Raw genomic sequence first — 19,991 nt, 5'->3', positions numbered from 1 at the left:
ACAAAAAAAAAGTTTGTCGCCCGTATAATTAAAGCGCGCGCGCACACACACACACACACGCCTAATAAACTGAATTTTTTTTTCGTTCAAGAAACTTTTGTCGCCACCCGTATTCGTCGTCGTCGTCTTCGTCGTCGTTGCTGTTGTTGTTGTTATCTATTATTTGGTTGAAAATATAAGTATCCTCCATACACACACACACACACACAAACACATATATTCGTCGTCAACTCACGCCATCATCATCATTATGGATTCTGGTATTGTTCAGAATTCAGTGCAACAAGAATATACAATGGCTTTATACTTGGTACCATACACACACACACACACACACATACTATACAGTCAAACAGAAAATGTGTGTGTGTGTGCTGGAATGTTTGTCATTCTGCAAACCAAAAAAAAAAAAAAAAAAAAAATCGAAAAAATTGTTAAGTTAATTGCTGCTATTTCAAAGACATCTGTGTGTATATAGCGAGAATGCGCATAGATTCTATATTTGTTTGGATATAAAGATATATAACACAAGAGAAAAGAAGGCTTCAATTGTAGATGTGATGGGTTCAGGTCATCATCTATTTTTTTTTTTTTTTTTGTTAAAGTGAAAATATTTTTTTTTTTATTTTACTCCATTTTTTTGATGACGATATGAATAATGATCATGTGCTACAAACAACACAATCACATTCTGTATTATGTCACACTCTATATAGCTTTGCAGAATTTTATTCTTTCTTTTTCTTGAATTAGGAAATAAAGAAGAAAAAAAAATTCCACCCTCTATATGACGATGATGATAATAATGATGGCCAACCAGTGAATCAACATACACACACACACACATACACATTTATAACATAGAGGACATTTTATTTCATTCGTTGGTTTTCTGGTAGAAATACAGAGACATAGAGTCGCCGTAGATTTTATGTTTCGTCATCGTTGAATAATTTTTTTTTTTTTTTTGGTCTTTTTTTCGCGTTATATATGCTATTTCTATCTGTTTCTATATTTGTATGCATTGAATGTCGCCAGGCCAATCCTCTTTTCGTTTGTCGCCCGTTTTTGTTTGTGGAAACAAAAATTTAGCTTTAGATATAGCAATATTTTTTTTGTTTGGTGACAACCAATCAACCAGCAAAAAAAAAACTATAGAAGAACTATAACCAGTGAAAAGAAAAAGGAAAAAAAAATATGGGCTTGACAAACCAAACATACATACAGATAAAATATCTTTTTATATTGTCTCAACAATACATTGATGTTGTGGTTGATTATTATTATGTGAAAATTATCATCATCATCATCATCATTTTTTTCGGGTTGGGCAAAAATGTTAATGTCTACACCATGCTATACACACACAAATGGTGACAGAATACAAATAATGACATAAACAACAACAACAACAACTTGGCTGTGATTGGCTAATCATCAAATATTTAATGTCATCATCATCATTTTGTGTTAAATATGTGTGGCTTGTAATTGGTTAATTTACGTAGTGGAGGTGGACGTAGTTTAATTTTCAAACGAAAAAAAAAATTAATTAAAAAATTAACAATATAACATTGTAGTAGTAGTTGTAGTAGTAAAATTTCATGATGATAAATTATTGATGATTATGGCTTTCATTGCCTTTGTTGTTGTTGTTCGTCAATCAATCGTGGACATATTTTTTTTTTGTTGGCCAAACAACAACTTTTTTTTTGTCAATATAATACAATCACAAACGTACAATCGCAAAAAAAAACTTGCCTGAATTAATGATGAATATAATTTCAATCAGGAATTACAAATGAAAACACACACACACACACACAATGCCTCCATCATCATCATCATCATTTTCAGACAAAAAAAAAATTTTTTTTTTCGATGATTATAATGATAATGGCCAGTGTATTATGATTTGGACAACAACAACAACAACAAGGTTGTTGTTGTTGTTGTTGTTGTTGATATGTTTCAATAAATCTCCATTTCTATGTTTTAATTTCATTCTAACGAAAACAAAAAACAAAAAAAAAAAGTTAATTTCCATCATCATCATCATCATCACTGACACTGACAAAATCACTGACTTGGTTTTTAATAATAATAATAATAATAATTTGTAATTTGAACAAGAAAAATTTTTTTTAATCAATTCAATTTTTAAAACAAAATCAAATGAACATCATAGGTGCCCATCATTATCATCATCATCATCATCATCATTATAATCATCTTATTAGATCCATCTAATAAGATGATTTTTTTTTTATTTTCAGGAAAAAAAAGGGGCCAATCACATATATATATGATAGAGGGATCTATACTTGATTAGAATTGAGCTGAATTATCATTATCATCATGATAATGTGGTGATGATGATGATGATGATGATGGTAGTGGACACAGAATCAAAATTGAAAATAAAACAAAATAAACACTTATTGGACACACACACACACACTCATACATACGCACAATGATCTTTATTAATCAAGCAAAAAAAAAAGAAAAAAAAATTCCTTCATTTTTTTTCTTTTAAAATCAAAAAAAAACAACACAATCGTGACTTTCATTTCATTTCAAGTGGTTGTTGTTGTTGTTGTTGTTGTTGATTGAACTCTCTCAATCTCAATGTTTTTCTGAATGCCTGTATATATACATAGCAGAAAAAAAGGTGTCTCACCTGAAAATTTTTTGGCTAAGCACACACACACAGTGTGTGATGTGGACATTTTGTGATTGTAAATGAAAGAAAATTTCATTCCATCATCATCATCATCTAAAATGTTAATAACACATTACTTGATTGTTGTTGTTGTTGTTGTTGTTAGAGCTCATGTTTAAAAAGGATATATATTTTGTTTGTTTCATTATTATTCAATTGAACATTTATGATATTCATAGCCAATTCATAGCCATCGATATATCAATAATAATGTCAGGTGAATTTTTTTTATTTTTAAATAAAACAATTCAAAAACAAAACGATGATTATCGATTATAATGATGATGATGATTATAATTATAATGTGGATTAATTATTCTGATTGCTGTTGCATGTGTGTGTGTGTGTATGTGTGCGCACATTACCAATTAATCGATTGAAAGAATCATCAAATCATTGGTACTAATAATGCAAGACAATGACAATTTATAGGAGAGAAACACACACACACACACACAAAACATTTAATGTTTATCCACATTGATCATTAATATTTTTGTGATAAAAAAAAAAGAATGAATTCAAATTGTTCATTATTAATATATTCATTAATTCATAAAAATACAAGATCGATATCGATGATTAAAAACAGAAAAAAACATACCATTGATCATTATTATGAATGATCCATGGCCATTATTATGTATTCGTATTTGATTGGTTGTAAAACAGAGATAACAAAAAAACGATGTTTACAATTTCATCAATCAATCAATCAATCGATGATGATGATGATGATGAGGATCACTTAATGGTTCGATTGTTTTGTTTTATTTTTTTTTTATTTTTGATTTCACATTTTTTTCAGATGAATTATACATTGGTTATATTACAACAGAATTAATCAACAGAAAAAAAAATTCACAATTAAAATTTGGATCGAGAAATATCGACATATTTTTGGTCCAAAATCATCACCATCACAATCATACAAACAAAGAATACAGTAACATCTTTTTTTTCACAACGTTGCCTGTTCATCACCCCACAATCAAAGTATTAAATAAAAAAAACTGTTAGAAATACTAGCGTGTTTGTTAAAAAAAAAAAAATCATTCACTTCAAACTAACTGGAAAAAAAATTTACTTGAAAAACTCCTATGCTTCTGTTTTTGCATCTGAATTTCTGTGTGTGTGTGTGTGTGTGTGTGCTTGGAGTGTGGATAGCACGCCAGAGTAAAGAACAAAAAAAAAATTGGCCATCAAATTGAAATGGAACGTTATTGTGTGGATATTGTTGTTGTTATTATATTTGTACGCGCACATAGAATATTTACAAGCAGCCATTATTATTATTATACATATATATACAAACATTCCATACACACTTATAGCACAAGCCACAATAACAACAACAACAACAATTTGCCTTGGCATATAATGTTCAGAACACACAGTGTTAAAACACATACACACACACCATATTGTCAGTTTATATCATAAGCATCAATATATTGAGTATGGAGCATTGAACACACACACAAATACACTTGATATATGATGATGAGGACTACTACTAAACTAAAATCCAGGAATCCATGATACTTTTCAAGTGGAACTTTTATTCTATTCTAAAATTCTGTATTAACATTCTAATGTCAATAATAATATTCTGTTTTCATATTTGATAATAAAAAAAAACAAAAATCAAAAATACACAAACAGAAAAAGGGTTAACGGAATTTCATTTCCATAGACATTCATCATTTATTTATTCATTTCATCTGGTTGCGAATGATGTGTGTTAATTAATACATTAATTACATTGGGCACAAAAAAAACAAAGACAAAAAAATTAACACAATGAAAAACACCCATAGTGATGTTGTTTTAATAATTAAGTTCTCTATGCTGAAAAAAAATCATTAATGATGAGTAATTAATTAGAAACAAAAAACCAAATCAAACCAAAAGCCACCAGAAAAAAACCATTCGTGCCAAATAAAATGTCAGATTTCTTGTGTCGATTCTATTGTCGCAGCAAGTCAAAAAAAAAAAAAAAAAGAATTTCCCCTCTTACCAAGGGAGAAAAAATCATTCCTGATTAATCACACATTGATGCATTACGAGGTTAAATCTTGTTTGTTGATGTTGTAAAATTCTTTCTGATACACACACACACACGCACTAACTAAGCTGGTTTTTTATTCACGGCAAAAAAAACCAGATAGAAAAAAAAACACCAAATCAAACAATGAAAAGAATAACACATCATCAATGTGTGGAATGGAATGGAATGAAATGAACGACACCATTATTCATTCTCAGGCAATGAAAAAAAAAATTCAATGAATGAAATGTGTGAATGGTGTTGTTGTTGTTTGAAGCCTGATCGGATACGATACGATACGATCCGTAGTCGTCGTCGTCGTCGTCGTTGTTGTTGCCGCATCCATTCAAATTTTTTTTTTCTTAATTCAATTCAATATCATAACCATAACACAATATTACAGTCACAATGGTGCTGTGGTTTATATTATTATTATACCATCCATGTTTGTGTTATTTACATAATGACGAATCTCAATCGAATCAGGCAGCATCAGCATCAACAGCATCAACAACAACAACCCATAAAACGAACACAAAACGAGCATAAAAAGAATGAATGAAGTAAAAAAGAAAAAAAAAATTCGTATTCACACCATTTGACACATGCATATACACACACACAGCAATGAAAAAAAGAAAATCCAAACTAATCGAATCACAGTGGAAAAAAAAGCCAATGTTTGTAAAAGAAAAAAATAACTAGGAATCTTAAGAAATCCACTGTATCGTATATATATGGATAATGTGAGTGTGTGTGTGTGTGTGTGTGTGTGTGTGTGTGTGATGCTAATAATGATTAATAACCACCAATATGGACAATAATTTTTTTTCCTGTTGTTGTTGTTGTTGTTGTTGGTGAGGATTTTCTTTTATCATCGAAAACATATATATTTTATATATTCACATTCATTGTAACTAAAATTGTGAAAAAAAACTGGAAAAAAAACTTGTTTAATTCAATAATATATAAAATATGTTGACAGTTTCCACAGTGATCATCATCATCATAATATTTTGAATTTTTTCTTTTCTTTTTTTTTCATTGAATCGATAGCTTAGGTGTCATCATATCGAATATCAATATAATAAATGAATGAATCGACTTAGATCACAAGTGTTCACATATATGATGATCACATAATCCTGTATTAGTATATTGTGGATGTTTATAATATTTTCATATTTTTATTTTTCACCATCATCATCATCATCATCATCATTTGTCTATTTGTTTATTTGGTTTGTCGTTAAGATTAAACATCAAAATATCACATACATAATCATCGAATATTAATGATGACCATTTCATATGAAATATGAATGAATGAATGGATGGATGAGTGAGTGATTTAGATTTTTTTTTTTTTGGATAAATCTATTAACACCATCAGGAAGAAACCTTAAACTACTGTGGCAACATTTCTCTCATCTCTCATTTGCTGTTTCAGTATGTGTATATAAACATAGCCAGTCAGGTCAAACCATCACCATCATCATCATCATCAATGATCGAAATGAATTTCTAAAGAAAAAAAAAATAAACGAAGCAAAAGTAATTCTTTTTCATTTGACCATCATTTCAACATCAATAATATATAGTGAAAAAGAAAGAGAATTTGATTAATTGATTCTCAAATTCAAGTATGATGATGATGATGATGATGATGTACTACTGCTGCTGTTGCTGCTGCTATTGCAAAACTAACAAAGAATCATTTATGAAATATTAATTATAGCTTAACATTTTCGTTTTCGATTTCGATTTCGATTCCTATTTCCTAAAATTTCATCCTGTATATTTTTCTGAACTGAATACTGTCCATATATGTGTGTGAGCACTACTAATAGTGGTGTGTGTGTGTGTGTTAAGCTTCCTATTCTTTTTTTTACACATGTTTTTGTTCCATAAATATGTCACCATCATCATCATCATCAACAACAACAACAGCAGCAGCAGCAGAAGTAGCAGTGGAGAAAAAAAAGAACCAAAGAATCAAGAATCCCGATCCAGTCAGTGTTGTTGTTGTTGTTCGGTCGACAAAAAAAAAAAATAATTATCCAAACATTAATCAAACTGGACAACAGGAACATATCTGGTTCCTTTTCGATTAGAGAGATTTTTCGACATGTGTGTTTCAAAATAAAAAAAAATGATGTTTGTTTGTTTGCTATGTGTCCAGCAACAACAAGAGATGTGAAAAAAAAGGGTGAGATAATGTCCTTTTTCTTCTCTCTCTCTCGCTCTATAGATGGATTTGCTTGAATTATTATTATTAATTGTCGCCAAGAGGTACAACGACAGCAGTAGCAGAAAAAAAACAATCACATAACCATCATCATCATCATCATTATCATTGCATGTGTGTCGATTTTTTCTTGTGAAATAGTGGATGTTAATGGTTCTGATACACACACACTTACACATGTTGTTTGTTTGTTTGTTTGTTTTTTTTCCTGTATGCATGCTGTATTTGTTTCATGTGTGTGGCCTAATCGTTTGGATCAAACAGAATTGCATGTTTTTCATTCCAACAATGATGATCAATGGCCACAGAGTGAGAGAAAAAAAAAGAAAAAAATGGATTGGTTATATAAGCATGTGTCATGTGTTTTATTTTAGTATTTTACTGAAACAAAAATGATCAAGTACAGTGGTACCAGTGAATATACTGGATAGACCTATTATCTGGCGTTACACGTCATCATCATCATCATCATCATCATTATTATCTAACAACATTTTTATTGGGAGCGATTCCAACAGAATTGATTTATATATACACACACACACAAAAACACTACTCCATATATGTCTCCAAGAATATACAATATAAATGGACAAAATGATTCGTGCAAACATACAATTTGTGTTGAGTAAGAACAAAAATAAATAAATAAACCCTAAAATTCTTAGGATTGGTCTGTTTGTAAGTTTACCAATTTAATGATGATTCTTGTTTTGAAAAATATCATTTTTTCCATGTTTTTTTCATTGTTGATGATCAAAAAAAAAATTGTAGTAGCAGCTCATAAATATGATTCTGATGGTTCCATCATTATTCTCTATTGTCACCATCACACGAATACGCACACACACACACCCCACACCCTCAATCGTGTGTTAAACAATTGTCGATTGTGTGATCTCATTCACACCAGAAAAACAAAAGAAATAAAACGATTTGTATCAGAAAAAAACAAAGGGGAAAAAAATTCAAGTCGAATTTACAGATGTGTATTTTTTTTTTATTTTGTATACATTGTATGGTATCGTACATGACATGACATGACGAACATTGATGGTGATTATTATTAATCAAACTGAATATATATGAAATTTGGGGGTGGTAATGACCAATACTTTGTTGTTGTTTTGTTGTTGTTGTTATTATCATTATATTGTTTCTATGTTTCATTTCTAATGGTGTGTATTCCTCTATTATTTTTGATGATGATGATGATGATTATCATTATAGCGGGTGGTCATGGTTGGATGCGTTTTTTTTTGCGTAGTGTCTTGTCAATTTATACAATAATACAATAACTGTTCGGTATTATTCTGGTATTGTCGTGATATGAGTTTTAGTTTTGATTTTAGTTTATTTTCAGATTCGCTTCATTTTTTTTCTACCTTTGATTAAACACACATACACACACACACATTCATTTGGTCTATTTATGTGTGTGTGTGTGTGTGTGTGTGTCAATATATACTACTACACACATAAATAGTGTTAATGATTCGGTAACAAACGACATTCTGAATACTTGTTCACAATCGACGATGATGAATCGTGTTTTTACTTTTTTTTGTTGTTGTTGTTACTGGAACAAAATGAAATTATTTTTGTTATTATTTTCAATCATGTTTTTGCCGTACACCTCCCCCCGAAAAAAAATTGATTAAACTTTGATTATTGTTGTTATTTTTATTGGAACCTTACAACACAACAAATGGACATTGATCTCACATTCATTTTCTCGCTTCTTCTTCTTCAAAAAAAAAAAAAAACATTGACAACTTGTGTGAAATACATTATGTTTTGTTGTTACCTGGAATTGATCATCATCATCATCATCATCATTCAGTTGATGATGATGACAATCACACACACAGAAATCCAGGTGGTCTTGCTCTCAACCTATCTCTCTCTCACTCAGTTGGTAATCTCATTGCTTTTAAAAACAACAAACAAAAATCGAATTATCGAAACAAAACCAAAAAAAAAGATGTTTTTTTCCATTTCACAATGAGAGAGAAAAAAAATGAAAATGAAGCTAAAAGCAATCAATGAATTGAGTCACAAATTCCGATAGTCGTAAAGAGTTTAGCCATTTTTTTAGGGCCATCATAACTCTTTATGACCATAATTTTTCCATCATCATCATCATCATCATTCTGTTTATTAAGAACTTCTTTTTTTTTGTTTGACGATTTTTCAATTGAATTAGTTTTGATTGTTTGTGTGTGTGTGTGTGTGTGTGATTTGCATATATGAGAATATGAATGATGTTGGTGTGTGTGTGTGTGTGTTTGGAGAACAGGAGAAATGAAAAAAAAATTATTTCAAAAGTTTTTTCATCTTCTTGAACTCAGTAAAAGATGATTCTCGTGTATTTTTCTTTTCTTTTTTTTTTTTGATTTTTCATGAATTTTGATGGCAGAACTTTGTTTTTGTTACACATAAATATTGGCTTTATCGTCATCATCGTCATCATCATCATCATATCATGCACAAATCTTATTTGACTTTTGAACTTTAGATAGACAGTTTCTACCCTTTTTCACTCTCTATAACTTTATAGAGACATTGCTGTTTTTTTTCAGCATCCTCAAAGAAGAAGAAAAAAAACGACATAAACAACAACAAGAACATCATAAAAAAATATATTAACCCTTTACACTGCTGTTTTTCCCTAATCAGCCCCACCATCCAAAAAAAAAAAAAAATAGTCACACTATTAGAATCGGAAGATAATAATAATCATAACTATCGACGACGACAAAAACTAGACGAAAAAAAAAAATAAATAAAATCAACCAACCGATCCAATCCTATGTTACTATGAATGAATAAATGACTGACTGACTGACTGACTGACTACTGACAATCACACACACACACACAATGGACTATGGTCGAAATAAAACAAAACAAAAAAAAATCATAAGTTTTATGGGCCAAAAACATGATGATGATGATGATGATGATGGCCAAAATGAAATGAAATGAAACGAATTACAGCAGTACCAAAACAACAACAACAACAACTAAGCTTAGTTCAACTCTTTTTTTTTTGCATCACACATCAGAGTCATCATCATCAAACATCAACAACAAATGAAGAAAGCAAAAAAAACATGGACATCGTCGTCGTCGTCGTCGTCATCATAATAATCATTGGATTGTCGAAAAAAAAAAATTATATTCTTGACTATACCAACAGATTCACAAGTTACATACAAACACACACACACACACACACGAAAAAAAAAATCGACCGAAAATAATAACACAAAACTTAACTACCCTAGACATGTCATGATTATGTTGAGCTATATGGTCCAAAGTCACACACACACACACACACAAACATACTAAAGACATTCAGCCACCATTATTATATATCGTATGTAATGAACAATTTCATTATTTATGACATAAATGAGACACACACACACACACACACATACACACACACACAGACAAAACCAGACTTAATTTGCTTACTGACTTGACTTGACTGGACTTAACATTAGCGACAAGTTTTAGTTAAATTGAAATTATTATTTTTTTCTTTAGCATCCGATTGGCTTCTTGCTGCATAGTTAGTGTGTGTGTGTGTCTACATTCATTTTTATTTTCATTTTTTTTTTTTTTTTTTTGGTGGGCATAACACACATTGGTTGTTGTTTTCTTATTTTATGTTGTATTATAACTTTATGGCTTCAACCAAATTTCACAGTCATAAGTTTGGTAACTATAATGATGATGATGATGAATAAAAAAAAATTTTTTATTTTTCTTCAGAAAAAAAGAATACCAGAAAACCAAAAAGCGACAAAGGGAAAGACTGACAGTAAGAAAAGAATGAAAGAAAGAGGACAACAATTAATTGTCTATCCAACCTTTTTTTCAAAAAATAAAAATAAAAATAAAACTACAAAGAGATGACACTATATAAATATAATACTTGGTGACTGGATCTTTGTGCAAAACAAAACAAAAAAAAACTCAATGAAATAGATGATCATTGAAGCAAACAAGAGAATGGAAAAAAAACTGGTTAATATCTGGATACTCAATGTTGCTGTTGCTGTTGTTGTTGTGTGTTTGTTTGTTTGTTTGTTTGTACATTGATCTCATCATCTCATAATCAAAACGGATCTAATTTTCTTTCTCACTATTTGTATGTTCATTATGATTGTTTAAAAAAAAAATTTTTTTCACAAATTTCAAATCAGAATGAAAAAGAGAAAAACACGACTATTTGAAGGTAGGGACATACCGAGTTAATATGAGTATTTTTTTTGTCTTTTTTCAAAGAAACGAATTATGATTAAAACAATTAAGGTTACAGGTTAAAAAATTAAAAAAAAACACTGACTGACTGACTGAATGATTGACTCAGTGTAGTATTAGACATTTTACTGGGACTGGTCAAATACAATTTTTACACCAAAATGTGGATACAAAATGGGGACGAAGTAAAAAAAAAGTCACCAATGAACAACGAACAAAAAAAAAATCTTCAAAATAATCGTAATAATAGGGTTGGAAACGAACGGAGAAAAAAAAAGAAAAACTTGCATTCTTTTCACTTTGATTTATTTGTCCAAGCAACAACAACAACAACAACAACAACAGCATCAAAAGAAAATTCCATTCAAACCATAGTGTGTTAAATGCATAAAATCATCATCATCATAATAACTAACTAATACACAACGACAAGATTTTCTTTATGAAATGAACAAAAAAAAAAATTCATTTCCATCATCATCATTGTAAAGAAGAAGAATGACACACCCACAAAATTGACATCCAAAAGAATGCATTACAAAAAAAAAACGATAAATAGAAAACGTGCTTCACATAAATACAGAGAGACAGGTAAAGAAGTTTTTTTTTTGTTATTATTAATGCACCTGATCGATGATCTTTGTATATTGTATGTATATGTGTGTGTGTGTACCTGTCCACCACACCATCTAACTTCATCACATACATATATACAATATGTCCACAACGTTTGACCAATTGAAATTTTTTTTTTCTTTTATTTTTTTTCGATCAATTTTCTGCATTCATTAAATAGTGATAGTCTTTTCCAAAAAACAATTTGTTTCATTTTTTTTCTCTCTCTCTTAAAGGTTGCCTCTTTCTATCTCTCTCTCTCTCTCTCTCTCTCTCTCTCTGTCCATTTTTCAATCTTAAAGAATGCTGATGATAATTAATTGAACACATAAGCATATATATAATGTAAATGTGTATTGAAAAATGAGAAAAACAAAAAATCAAAACAAAAAAATTTCTGTTCTCATTTTTTCTCTCTCCATTTCTATTTCTTGCATATGAACAAAAAAAAAAATAATTAGTTCATTAACTTTCAACAAACAAACAAAGAGAAACAAAAAGAAAAAATCCATTTTGCAAAAGTCAATCATCGATGATGATGATGATAATGATCAATATAAAATATAAACACTGTGTTTTTATATGAATGAATAAAAAAAATGTGGCCATTTAGCCACAATTTTGTTTATACTCTGTGTGTGTGTGTCAAAAAAAATAAAAATATTATGAAAAATGTTTAGGTAAAAACAAAAACAACAACAACAACAACAAAAAATGAAAGCAATTTATTGTACGATCAATAGATCGATCAATCGATCGATATTTATACTAAAAAAATAATATTTTTTTTTTGATTGATTAATCTAATTATATATTGTCTCCCCCTTTGGCCGATCATCAAAAAAAAAAAAAAAATAAATAACAAACAAACTTGTTTATACTATTTATCTATATATGCTAAATTCACATTGACATTCAAAAAAATTCCTTTTTCTCTCTATCTCATGAAACTAATTATATTTGCACACACACACACACACACACACACACAGTATGCATCGATCTTCATCCATTGTTGATTACATTAATCAACAATGATTGAATTTTGGAGTAAACAAAAAAAAAACTTGAACCGGATTTTCTTGATTGAATGAATTGAATAATCCTAATCTATAATGATCAATGGAATAGAATGAGAAATTATTCCATCAATAATGACAAACAAAATTTCGGTGACATTTAGTCTAATCTTGTCTTATCTCTTGTCTGATCAACGAAAAAAAAAATCATTATGAAAAGATTAGCATAATTTTTCAGAATGAAAAAAATTCAAATTAAAAAAAATTCAAATTAGATAAAAGTCATCATCATTGTTGATCAGAATACTACTATGGTATATTTGACTACAACCAACACCATCAATGAACTAATGAATGAAATGCAATACCCTTAGTATAATTTTTAGTGACCGCTCCTCAAAATTATTATTATGATTATTATGATTATGATGAAGATGATCTTCAATCACTAATTTTCAATTCATATCCAATGATGTGTGTGATTGGTCATCATATCATAAATTTTTTTTCTCTCTCTCAATGTGTGTGTGTGTTTGTTCGTTATTTTTCATTTTTTTTCATGATAATAATAATAATAATGATGATGATCACAATATCATGATGATGGATATATTTAAAAAGCCACATATGATGATGATGATGATGAAAATCGGACACACACACACACATACACACACACTATTCATTATGTTATTAGGGTAAAGAAGAAAAAAAAAGTCGCGCGAATCGTTACATCTCTCACATCTATCAATTATATTTACTTATATGACACTGGGCTAAGTTGGCCATTTTGCTGGTCATCATCATCATCATCATCATCATGCCTTTATCATACATACACCTCCCACTTAAAATTTTTAAGACATTCATTCTACATCACCACTAACTAAGGTGGTGGTGGTGGTAGTAGGGGGGAGAAAAAGAATGATAAGGCGGAACACACAATTTTTTTTTTTTTTGGTTGTAAGAAATTGCATTTTTCTTTCATTATATTTCATTTAGTAAGCCAGTCAGTGAATGAATGAATGAAAAAAGTTTTTTTTAAAAAAAAATTATCTTTTATCTTTTTCTATATATTGAGGATCACAATATCATCCATTGCAACAACATCCGTGATTGTAGAATACAATACACTGTGTATTTAATTACAGCATACCACCACCACCACCACCACCATCTTCTATGAAACACAACACACACACACACACACTCAGTATTTACTTCTCTATTATGAATGAATGGAAAAAAAGTAAACCACCAAAGTTTGAATGATTGGAGACAAATTATTATTATTGGTTATGGATCAATATAAATATATAAATAAATAAATGTGTGAAATCTATTATTAATAAACATACAGAAAATATATAAAACCACTATACACATTTGTTCTATTATCACGAATTTTTTTTCCGTTTGTTGTTGTATACGAAAAAAAAATAAAGAATACTAACTTGTCCATGGTATTGAAATGATGACAAGGTGATCATCATCATCATCATCATCATCATCATTGCTTATTTTGTGGTTGTTATTGTATTTTTTTTTCAATCAAAATTCATTGGATTATTGTGTGTGTGTGTGTGAGTGAGTGAATGAGTGGATTTAATCTCAACAACAACAAAAGAATGATTGTCATTTGAAAATATTCAAGCTGAAAAAAAATCTTTATTTAATCCATACATCCATCCATCCATCAGTCAGTCAGTCTGTCAGATGACCATACCTGTCTATACCATGTATATTTATATTTGGCCTGTCAAGACACTTTCTGAATCTTTCTCTCTCTCTTGATCTTTCTGTTTTTTTTTTCATTAAATTCTTGTGGATACAGAATGAATGATATTTGCTGTATGTATGAAACACACCTCAGCAAATAAATATATCATTTACAAAGCTTAAATAAGCTTGAAAATGATAATGATGATCATCATTTTCAAGTTATTTTTTTTGTCAATTCATTTCATCTGGTTGATAAAAAAAACGTACAATTACAGATTGCGCACCTTTATTTTTTTTTCTTCAAACACACATCACACATATGTTGGACTGGATTTTTTTTTTTTTTTTGGTTTTAGAATTGCCAATTAGACAACCATTAATATATGCGTGCGTGTGGTTCCTTATGATTATATTGCTCAATCAAGATCCTGTTGAGACAAAAAAAAAAAAAAAAAAATTGTAGCCATGACCCCATGCATGGCTATTGTGTGTGCATTGAAAACAAAAAAATTCGATCAATTTACTTTGAATGATGATGGTAAGCCGGGAATAATCGGGAATGAAACGGAAAATTTTTTTATTTATTTCAAAAATTCAATTTTAAATTGAATCATTTTTTCTGGAACGATAATACAACAACAACAACAACAACAACGACAACAACAATGGTAATAATATCAACAGCAATCAACCAGCCAACAACAATGGTTCCGCATCATCATCATTCTTTTATATTGCCGATATCAATTGGCGATGGATGGATGTCTCTTTTTTTTTCTCTCTCTCTCTCTCTCTCTGAAAGGAAAAAAAAATCCAATCCAATATTCTGAAAATCTAATTCATATACACAGAGTTATATGTGCCGTCATACTGATGTCCGCCTGATGCTAAGTCTCACGTGCCACAGAGAGAAAAAAAAACCCATATTCAATTTGTGTATTGTGCATCGATAGAATCCAAACACATACACACACACACACACAATATAATTAGATTTGGCCGCCCATCACACTTGGTGTATCATCATCATCATCATCATCAAAATATAGATAGATGATAGAAAATGGAAGTAAAGAATACATAAAAAAAACATAAAACAAAAGGAAACAACAGAATGGTTTTGAGTATCTTGATTCTGTATATATTCTGTATAGTGTTATATGAAATATAAATGGGGAGACAAAACAAAAAAAAAGAAAAGAAAATTGCCAATTGAAAACACACAATGAACAACATTAGCATTATGATCATCAACCAACAAATCCTCACTACACACACACACACACACTTATATGAATCAAAAGCGGATGATTCTTCTTTGTTCTTTTTTTTACGAATCATTCGAACCTGATTCTTTATCCATCGATTCTTTATCTCTTAACTTTGTTAGATGATTTGTTGTTGTGAATTGTGATAGAATAATAATGTGTATACAACAGCACCACACTGGCCATGGTTGTTTTTTTTCTGAACTTGTTTTTTTTTCTATTATCATTATGGTATTCTAATCGCTAAATAATAAATAATACGCACACACACACATATTTCATATACAGTAGTCAATAATATGTAGATCATACGGGGAAACGGGGGTTAAATTAGATAGAACAAGATCGTGTTAATATACTGATGATGGTTAGTTGGCTGATTCCAATTGTTGTTGTTGTTGTGGTCGCCTTAATTAGTCCTGAATCCTGAATTGGCAAAAAAAAAAAAATTTTTTTTGTTTCAAACGGGATGTTGTTCACCAGTCACCACTGTCTAACTGTTTTCTCTGTTATTTTTATCGGATATGTAGCTCTGTTCTGTTTGCTCAACTAGTAATTCCTTTCGGTTCGTTGCCTAATTTTGATAGGCTTAACACTCTGTGTATTTTAGTTAAACAGCAACAGCAACAGCAACAAAAAAAAAGATGTGCCCAATCGACAAAAATAACGAACAAATGAAACAAAACAAAACAAAAAAAAATTTTCTTGTTTTTTTTTCATTTTGTCTGATCATTCCGGTCACAACAAATGTATGTATGCCCGTTCATATGTGAAATGGGAAATGCATTTGAGTGAAAAATTCATTCGTTGTTTATCCTGCTCTCTTTCTCTCAGATATTCTATAATTCTATTTTTTTTTTGTATCAGCCGCTGAATCGAATAAAAAGCAAATGTAATCTGATCAAACCACTTGACATTATTTGGCCACTTGATTTTAGAAGAATTTGAAATATTATGTTCGGTTAGTAAATTCGATCAGAAAATATTATGGTAATGATAATGGTAATAATTTTAAGTGAAAAAAATAACATAAAGCAATATGTACGCCATCTATCTGATGTGATCGATAATGATTCAGTAAATTTTTATTTGTTTCCACAACAATAGAGGTCATTAACAGACAATGATATTGTTCGAATCCTGATTGATAGGTGGCGTGTGTGTGTGTGTGTATGGCATTCAAATTATGGAACAAAAGTGATACGACAATTGTCATTCAAACATCAATCTGATTATTATGTAAAGAAAATGTCCACAGGATATTATGACCATAAACCAGGACATCAACAAAAACAACAACAACAACGTTTTTCCAGAAAGCAACAAATGATGATTTGAACTAAGAAAAAAAAAATGACCAGCGACTAATTACAAAACTACAAAACGATAAATGATTGACATGATGATGATGAATCTCCATCACAAGTTTAAACCGAAAAAAAACTGAAAACCCAGAGGTGTTAAATTAACGAATTCCTAGTTTTTCTTTTTTTTCCAAAAGAAAAAAAAACAATTGTTGATATTTGACGATCATCGCCATCACCATTACCATTTGATTGAGCAACTATAATGGATTCCTGTCATTCATTCATTCATCAACATCAACAACATTAACGATGATGAATACCATGGCCATTTAACAAAAAAAAAAAAAAAATACATTTTTTCTATGAACAATTTATTCGTGTGGTTATAGTGTGTGATTGAATCAATTCTACATACATAAATAACTTGATTGTTGACATATCATTCAATCAATATCATCATCATCATCATTGCTGACCATAATGTGTTAAGATTGCTATGTGTGTGTGTGTGTGTGTTTTAACAATATTCTATATCAAATGAATGTGGATTGGATTATTGTTATTTTTTTTTTCTATGGCTGACTAATAATAATGACGATGATGATTTGCAATGCGAGCATTAACACTTGAACCTATGAATGATGATGATGATGATCACTATTGCTAAGATACACTCGACACATACATTTGTTGTTGTTGTTTTTGATCAAGAATCTAAAGGTTAGTGTTGATGATGATGATGATGATGATGAATAGTGAGGCTATATAACCTTAAAATTGACTGGCAGCCCGCCACTGCTGCCCCTTTTTCTTTAAGTTAAGACATATTTTAGATGAAAACATTTTTACAATTTTTTTTTTTTTTTTTTTGATGGCCATCACAATATAATGGACATACATACATTATTATGGACACTTGAAAGCAATTTTTCTCGCATTTTTTTTTGTTTTGTTTTGTTTTGTTCAAAACCAATATCGTCATCATGATGTGTTTATTATTTAAGGGAAAATAAATAAATTCAGTCTAAATCATTCAACTCTGTACCAAGTGAAATGGCAACAACAATAACAACAACAACAACTTACTATATGCACGATATGAATAAATTTTTCTGATTTAAGATTATATCATCACAATCACAGTCAGCTGTCCCACAATCTTTTAATATTATAATCGGTCAAATGTAAATCTGATTAAAAATACAGCAGACAAGCAAAAAGTTTTTGAACATTCAGTCCAACTATAATAACAAATAGCAAAATGATTTGATCCTCTTCTTATTTAATATTTATTTGGATCACAAACGAATGAAAAATTCTATCTGGTCGTCGTCGTCATCGTCGTCATAGTCGACAAATAATCAACGAAAAGAAGAAGAAAAAAAAATCATCTTTAATGGTTCCAAAATGGCTAGACTAATGAATATATAAATATTATTGATTGATCCATTGTGTGTGTGTGTGCGTGTGGGATATAAATCCTTTAGATTTGTTTATTTACACAACAACAACAATAACAACAGTCATATATAACAATATAATATGAGGATTTGAGGATTTGAGGTCTACTATTGTGTCACACACACACACACACACACGCACGCATTTTTATGGCTACCCACAAAAAAAACTTTAATAATCACTTGAATAAAATTGCAAAAAAAAAAAAAATTTTCACAATCAAAAAAAAACTATGAATGAAGTTTTCATTCGTGAATTTGAATTGGATTTGATTTGAATGAATGAAATGAAATAATGGTAAACAACAACAACCAAGAATATCTGTGTGTGTGTGTGAATGAAAAAAGGCTTAGACGAGATTCAAATGTTGTTTACATTATCGAGATAATGATGACGATAATGATTGCGGTGGTTTGGATTTACTACTCCGGAAAAATAACGATTGATTGGCTCATTTAGTGGTGATGGTAGTTATGGTGGTGTCAGGGTGTGTTGTCCATCAAGATCAAGATCATCATCATCATCATCACCATCATCATCCATAATAATAATGGTTCTTGAACACTTCAATAGAAAGAAAAAATTGGTTCAAAAAATGTAAACAAAAAAAAAAAATTTCCATCAAACCATAACTCATGGTGTGGTCCAACCATTTTATTCAACACCACTCAATCTACCTGAATGTTACACTTTTTTTTCTCTCTAGATAAATGAATAATATTCACACCTAAATATGATTTCTGTTTCAACCATTTTAATGTATTAATAATTTTGTTGATTTTGATTTGAATCAAACGAGGAAAAAAAAATGAACAAATAAGTGGATGAACCACCACCACCAACACCACTCATCAAGGTGTGAATCATGAATAAATAAATAAATAAATAAATAAACACAGAACGTGGAACAAATAAATTATGAATCAAGATTAAAAATATCCACTATCAGCACCACTTATATCATATATTTTGGCAGGGTAAAGGAAAAAAATCGTTTTGAAAATGAAAAAAAAACTGTTAATGGTCTGATCTGTTCGTAAATGTTTCCACAATGATGATCATCATCATGGAAACATTTATCACACCTATAGGGTCATGATCATCATCATCATCATCATCACCAGATGAATAATAAACTGATAAAAATGAATGAAACGAATTATGGCTGTCGTTTTGTTGTTGTTGTTGTTGTTGTAGTTATTATTATTGTCAATCTTTAATTAATGTAATGTCTGTTCCAGAAAAAAAACCCATTCATTACATACAAAAATCCTTTTTTGTTGTTGTTTTTGTTTGCA

At 29.8% G+C, this 19,991-nt stretch overlaps 1 protein-coding gene across 2 annotated transcripts in view; it reads right to left on the bottom strand.

The window, feature by feature from the left end:
- Nucleotides 1-19,991, bottom strand: part of LOC124493662 (uncharacterized) — a 75,088-nt gene that overhangs the window by 49,869 nt on the left and 5,228 nt on the right. The window contains exon 1 of one of the 2 annotated variants that reach the window (XM_075731887.1): nucleotides 3,330-3,699. The exons of the other annotated variant lie outside the window; for it this stretch is intronic. The gene's annotated coding sequence lies outside the window, so the exon portion shown is untranslated. Of the gene's footprint in view, nucleotides 1-3,329; nucleotides 3,700-19,991 lie in introns of those variants that run through there. 2 annotated transcript variants of the gene reach the window in all.

This window comes from Dermatophagoides farinae, chromosome 6 (assembly GCF_024713945.1).
Source record: "Dermatophagoides farinae isolate YC_2012a chromosome 6, ASM2471394v1, whole genome shotgun sequence".
In the NCBI taxonomy this organism is placed as follows: Eukaryota; Metazoa; Arthropoda; class Arachnida; order Sarcoptiformes; family Pyroglyphidae; genus Dermatophagoides; species Dermatophagoides farinae.
The sequence above is the reverse complement of the archived record's forward strand: the minus strand, read 5'-3'. Positions and strand labels throughout refer to the sequence as shown.